Consider the following 7230-nt stretch of genomic DNA (forward strand, 5'->3'; position numbering starts at 1 on the left):
TACTTGGGAGGCTGAGGCAGGAGAATCACTTGAACCTGGGAGGTGGACGTTGCAGGGAGCCAAGATCCCACCACTGCACTCTAGCCTGGTGACAGAGCAAGACTCCCTCTCAAAAAAAAAAAAAAAAAAAGGCTGGGCGTGGTGGCTCACGCCTGTAATCCCAGCACTTTGGGAGGCCTAGGTGGGCAGATCACTTGAGCCCAAGAGTTCGAGACCAGCATGGGCAACATGAGGAGCCCCCATCTCTACAAAAATACAAAAATTGGGCATGGTGGCTCACACCTGTAACCCCAGCCCTTTGGGAAACTGAGACAGGCAGATCACCTGAGGTCAGTTCAAGACCACCCTGGCCAACATAGTGAAATCCCATCTATACTAAAAATATAAAAATTAGCCAGATGTAGTGGCTCACACCTATAATCCCAGCACTTTGGGAGGCCAAGGCAGGCAGATCACCTGAGGTCACTTCAAGACCACCCTGGCCAACATGGTGAAACCCCGTCTCTACTAAAAATACAAAACTTAGCTGGGAATGGTGGTGCATGCCTATAATCCCAGTTTTTCGGGAGGCTGAGGCAGGAGAATCGCTTGAACTCAGCAGGTGGAGGTTGCAGTGAGTTGAGATCACACCATTGCACTCCAACCTGGGCAACAAGAGTGAATCTCCTTCTCATACAAAAAACTTAAAATAAAATAAAATAAAAATTAGCCAGGCATGGTGGTGGGCGCCTGTAATCCCAGCTACTAAGGAGGCTGAGGCACAAGAATCGCTTGAACCTGGGAGGCGGAAGTTGCAGTGAGCTAAGATCTCACCACTGCACTCCAGCCTGGGTAACACAGCAAGACTCCGTCTCAAAAAAAAAAAAAAATTACCCAGACTTAGTGGCACGTGCCTGTAATCCCAGCTATTTGGAGGCTGGGGTGGCAGGATCACTTGAGCCCAGGATGTCAAGGTCTCGGTGAGCTGAGATCAAGATCGAGCCACTACACTTCAGCCTGGGCATCAAAGCAAGACTCTGTCTCAAAAAAAATTCAGACTGAATAATCTCTGTGGAGCTGGGACAGCTCTCCTGGCCCACTAAGTAAATACATTCCCGCTTGGTTTTTTTTTTTTTTTTTTTTTTTTTTTGAGACGGTGTCTTGCTCTGTCACCTAGGCTGGAGCGCAGTGACATGATCTTGGCTCACTGCAACCTCCACCTCCTGGGTTCAAGGGATTCTCTTGCCTCAGTCTCCCAAGTAACTGGGACTATAAGCACGTGCCACCCTGCCTGGCTAATTTTTCATATATATATATATATGAAATTTTATATGAAATTTATGTGAATATATATATGAAATTTTATATATATGAAATTGGCCCACCATGCTGGGCCAATATATTTCTTTTAAATGGCTAAAGGAGGAATGCCTGGCTCCAGGAGATTAAAAGAAGACAAAAAGGCCGGGCACGGTGGCTCACACCTGTAATCCCAGCACTTTGGAAGGCCGAGGCCAGCAGATCACCTGAGGTTGTGAGTTCGATACCAGTCTGACCAACATGGAGAAACCCTGTCTCTACTAAAAATACAAAATTAGGCCGGGCACAGTGGCTCACACCTGTAACCCAGCACTTTGAGAGGCCGAGGCGGGCGGATCATGAGGTCAGGAGATAGAGACCATCCTGGCTAACACAGTGAAACCCCGTCTCTACTAAAAAACAGAAAAAATTAGCCTGGCATGGTGGCGGGCACCTGTAGTCCCAGCTACTTGGGAGGCTGAGGCAGGAGAATGGCATGAACCCAGGAAGCGGAGCTTGTAGTGAGCCGAGATCGTGCCACTGCACTCCAGCCTGGGCGACAGAGCAAGACTCCGTCTCAAAAAACAAACAAAACAAAATTAGCCGGGCATGGTGACTCATGCCTGTAATCCCAGCCACTTGGGAGACTGAGGCAGGAGAATCACTTGAACCTGGGAGGTGGAGATCACAGTGAGCCGAGATGGCACCATTGCACTCCAGCCTGGGTAACAAGAGTGAAACTGTGTCTCAAAAAAAAAAAAAAAGACAAATAGGCATTACCTGCTAAAACAAAGCTTGAGTGTTATCTGAAGCCCTGTGGCTTCATGACTTCTGGGACCATCCACCCGGTGACTACCTATAGTTGCTGCCGTAATATTGGTAAATGGAAGCCAGGCGCAGTGGTTCATGCCTTTAATCCTAACACTTTAGGAGGCTAAGGCAGGCAGATAGCCTCAGGTCAGGAGTTCAAGACCAGCCTGAGCAACATGGAGAAATACTGTCTCTACTAAAAATACAAAATTAGCCGGGTGTGGTGGCGCATGCCTGTAATCCCAGGTACTCGGGAGGCTGAGGCAGAAGAATCACTTGAACCGGAGAGGTGGAGGTTGCAGTGAGCCAAGATCACACCATTGCACTCCAGCAATGAACAAAACTCCGTCTCAAAAAAAAAAGAAAAAATATATATGTTGGTAAATGGAGGTCAGGTGTAGTGGTTCACGCCTGTAATCCCAACATTTTGGGAGGCCAAGGCAGGCGGATCATTTGAAGTCAGGAGTTTGAGACCAGCCTGGCTAAAATAGTTAAACTCCGTCTCTACTAAAAATACAAAAATTAGCCGGGCATGGTGGCAGGCACCTGTAATCCCAGCTCCTTGAGATGCTGAGGTAGGAGAATTGCTTGAACCCAGGAGGTAGAGGTTTCAGTGAGCCAAAATTGCACCACTGCATTCCAGCCTGGGCAACAAAGTGAGACTCTGTTTCAAAAAAAAAAAAAAAGTAAACTCCAAATCCTTCCCATGATCCTTGAGGCCCCTCAAGATCTGGTCTCTCCAGGAGTTCAAGGCTAACCTGGCCAATATGGCAAAACCCCATCTCTACTAAAAATACAAAACTTAGCCGGGCGTGGTGGTGTGCGTGTTTAGTCCCAGCTACTTGGGAGACTGAGGCAGGAGAATTGCTTGAACCCAAGAGGCAGAAGTTGCAGTGAGCCGAGATCACACCACTGCACTCCAGCCTGGGCGACTCTGTCTCAAAAAAAAAAAAAAAGAAAGAAAAGAAAAATTGAAAAGTGTGTTCTGTCTTGGGAGATAAGATAATTACGCCCATTTTCCTCAGGGGAAGACTGAGGCCCAGAAGAATAAAGCTCTTGTGGCCAGGCATGGTGGCTCACGCCTGTAACCTAGCACTTTGGGAGGCCAAGGTGCACAGATCACCTGAGGTCAGGAGTTTGAGACCAGCCTGGCCAACATAGTGAAACCCAGTCTCTACTAAAAATACCAAAAAAAAAATTAGCCAGGCATGGTAGCTCATGCCTGTAGTCCCAGCTACTCGGGAGGCTGAGGCACAAGAATCACTTGAACCCGGAGGCAGAGGTTGCAGTAAGCCAAGATCTCACCACTGCACTCTAGCCTGGGCAACAGAGTGAGACTTGGTCTCAAAAAAGAAAAGAAAAAAGCTCTTGAGTTAACCTGTGTGTGCCAGGCTGTACTTGTGCATGGAAACTCTCAGAACACCCACCAGCCCCACGCTTATTGTCAGGCACCATGCCCTGAGTAGAGCACTAGGCCAAGCCAGAGCAGCTGGAAATGGTAGAGAAGAGAAGGTCCAGTCCTGGTACAACATCTGCTTGCATCTGAAGGCAGGAACATTCCTGGTAAGACAGCAGGGCTAGCTGAAAGGTAAATGGAAAGGAGACATTGGCACCTTCTGAAAGAGAAAAAAGAGATTCTTACAACTTTCCTATGTCATTGAGATATTAATGTCACCACTTTACAGAAGCACCAGCCTCAAGAGACGTGAAGTGAGTTGTTCCAGATCACACAGCAGGCAGCAGAGCTGGCACTAGAAGCCAGGTCCCCTGACCATATCTGGTCACTACAGCAGACAGTTTCAATTCTTTTGGCTCCACAGGTGGCCTTGGAGGTCACACTCTTCTCAAGACTCCTTGATTTTGTTCTTGACATGTCAACTGGAAGAGAGTTCAAATTTCCCTGAGTCTGTGTCTCATGGGGAGGCATGAGAAAAAGGCAGAATCAGGAGGCCACTGAAGTAGTCCAGGTAAGAGATTATTTATATATTCATTCAACAAGTATTTTAAACTCTTTATGTGAAAGGCACTGTTGTTAGGTGCTAGGGATAGAGCAGAAAACAAAAAACATGGCCCCTGAGACCAACAAGCTTACATTCCAGTGGTGGAGAAAGACCATGCACCAGTAAATAAATAAACAAGGTAATTACAGACTGTGTAGTAAGTGTTGTGAAATATGACAGATAGCATTTGAGATAAGGTGGACAAGGAAGGCCTGAGGCCTGAATAAGTAGCCAGACATATTCCAGGCAGAGGGAGTAGCGCATATAAAAGCCCTGACTGTGAACAGTCTGATGAGGCCTGAACTAGTTTAAGAAGTGGGAACTGGCCGGGCGCGGTGGCTCAAGCCTGTAATCCCAGCACTTTGGGAGGCTGAGACGGGTGGATCACGAGGTCAGGAGATCAAGACCATCCTGGCTAACACGGTGAAACCCCGTCTCTACTAAAAAATACAAAAAACTGGGCCGGGCGCGGTGGCTCAAGCCTGTAATCCCAGCACTTTGGGAGGCCGAGACGGACGGATCACGAGGTCAGGAGATCGAGACCATCCTGGCTAACACGGTGAAACCCCCTCTCTACTAAAAATACAAAAAACTAGCCGGGCGAGGTGGCGGGCGCCTGTAGTCCCAGCTACTCCAGAGGCTGAGGCAGGAGTATGGCGAGGCTGAGGCAGGAGTATGGCGTAAACCTGGGAGGCGGAGCTTGCAGTGAGCTGAGATCCGGCCACTGCACTCCAGCCTGGGCGACAGAGAGAAACTCCGTCTCAAAAAAAAAAAAAAGAAGTGGGAAGGGAAAGAAGGGATGAATTTGTGAATATTTAGAAGGAATAATCAGAAGGACAGACTGAATGCGGTGGTTGAAGGTTGAACTTTGGCACCTTGCTGATGGTGGTGCCACTTGCATTGGGAAAGGAGGAGCAGGTTTTAGAGACAAGCATTTCCCCTCTGGAGGGCTCTCTTTCCCATCTGTATAATAGGTTAACATAACAACCAAGCTTAGTGCTAAGATTTTTGTTTTGGTGGTTTTTTGTTGTTTGTGTGTGTGTGCGCATTTGATAGGGTCTCACTCTGACACCCAGGCTTGAGGACAGTGGCATGATCACAGATCACTGCAGCTTCAACCTGCCTGGGCTCAGGAGATTCCCCCCCACCTCAGCCTCCCAAGTAGCTGGGACTACAGGCATGCACCACCATGCCTGGCTAATTTTTTTTGTTGTTTTTTCTGTAGAGACGGATTTTCACCATGTTGCCCAGGCCAGATTGCTAGTTCTTAAGAATGTTATGTTTCTCACACCTTACTGAATTCCAAATGAATTAAAGATTATGGCCGCACGTGGTAGCTCACTCACACCTGTAATTCCAGCACTTTGGGAGGCCCAGGTGGGTGACTCACCCAGGGTTGGAAGTTCAAGACCAGACTGACCAACATGGAGAAATCCCTTCTCTACTAAAAATACAAAAGTAGCTGGGCGTGGTGGCACATGCCTGTAATCCCAGCTACTTGGGAGGCTGAGGCAGGAGAATCGCTTGAACCCAGGAGGTGAAGGTTGCAGTGAGCAGGGATCGTGCCATTGCACTCCAGCCTGGGCAACAAAAGTTAAACTCTGTCTCAAAAATATACATATAAAAATTAGCTTGGTGTGGTGGCACAGGCCTGTAGTCCCAGCTACCCAGGAGGCTGAGGCAGGAGAACCGTGTGAACCCAGGAGGCATAGGTTGCAGTGAGTCAAGATCATGCCACTGCATTCCAGCCTGGGTGACAGAGCAAAACTCTGTCTCAAAAAATTAAATTTAATTTAAAAAATAATAAATTGGAGGTTGGGTGCAGTGGCTCACACCTGTAATCTCAACACTGGGAGGTCAAGAAGGGAGAATTGCTTGAGCCCAGTTGCTTGTTTGTTTCTTTTTTGAGACCAAGTTTCACTCTTGTTGCCCAGGCTGGAGTGCAATGGCATGATCTTGGCTTCCTGCAGCCTCTGCCTCCTGGGTTCAAGCTATTCTCCTGCCTCAGCCTCCCAAGTAGCTGGGATTACAGGCGCCTGCCACCATGTCTGGCTAATTTTTTGTATTTTTAATAGGGACGGGCGTTTCTCTATGTTGACCAGGCTGGTCTCGAACTCCTGACCTCAGGTGATCCACCCACCTCGGCCTCCCAAAGTGCTGGGATTACAGGTGTGAGCCACTGTGCCCGGCCTGAGCCCAGTAGTTTAAGACCAGGCAGGAAAACGAGACTCCATCTCTAAAAAAGTAGAATAGGCCGGGTGCTGTGGCCTGTTTTTGAGATGGAGTTTTGCTCTTGTCACCCAGGCTAGAGTGTGATGGCACGATCTCAGCTGACTGCAACCTCTGCCACCTGGGTTCAAGCAATTCTCCTGCCTCAGCCTCTTGAATAGCTGAACTACAGGCCCACAAAATCACACCTGGCTAATTTTTTGTATTTTTAGTAGAGATGGGATGTCCCCATGTTGACCAGGCTGGTCTTGAACTCGTGACCTCAGGTGATCCTCCTGCCTCGACCTCCCAAAGCGCTGGGATTACAGGCATGAGCCACCGCACCCAGCCACTAATTATTACTTTCAAAATAGATTTCTTGCCGGGAGTGATGGCTCACGCCACCTCACCTGAGGTCAGGAGTTTGAAACCAGCCTGGCCAATATGGTGAAACCTAGTCTCTACTAAAGATACAAAAAAAATTAGCCAAGCGTGGTGGCACATACCTGTAATCCCAGCTACTTGGGAGGCTGATGCAGGAGAATTGCTTGAACCCAGAGGCAGAGACTGCAGTGAGCCAAGATTGCACCACTACACACCAGACTGGGCGACAGAGCGAGACTCCATCCCAAAAAAAAAAAAAAAAAGCCAGGTGCAATGGCTCACACCTGCAGTCCCAGCGCTCTGGGAGGCCGAGGCAGGCAGATCACAAGGTCAGGAGATCAAGACCAGCCTGGCCAACATAGTAAAACCCCTTCTCTACTAAAAATACAAAAAAATTAACCGGGTGTGGTAGCAGGTGCCTGTAATCCCAGCTACTCTGGAGGCTGAGGAAGGAGAATGCTTGAACCCAGAAGGCAGAGGTTGCAGGGAGCCGAGATCGCGCCACTGCACTGCAGCCTGGGTGACAGTGCGAGACTCAGTCTCGGAAAAA

This window comes from Piliocolobus tephrosceles, chromosome 1 (assembly GCF_002776525.5).
Source record: "Piliocolobus tephrosceles isolate RC106 chromosome 1, ASM277652v3, whole genome shotgun sequence".
NCBI lineage: Eukaryota > Metazoa > Chordata > Mammalia > Primates > Cercopithecidae > Piliocolobus > Piliocolobus tephrosceles.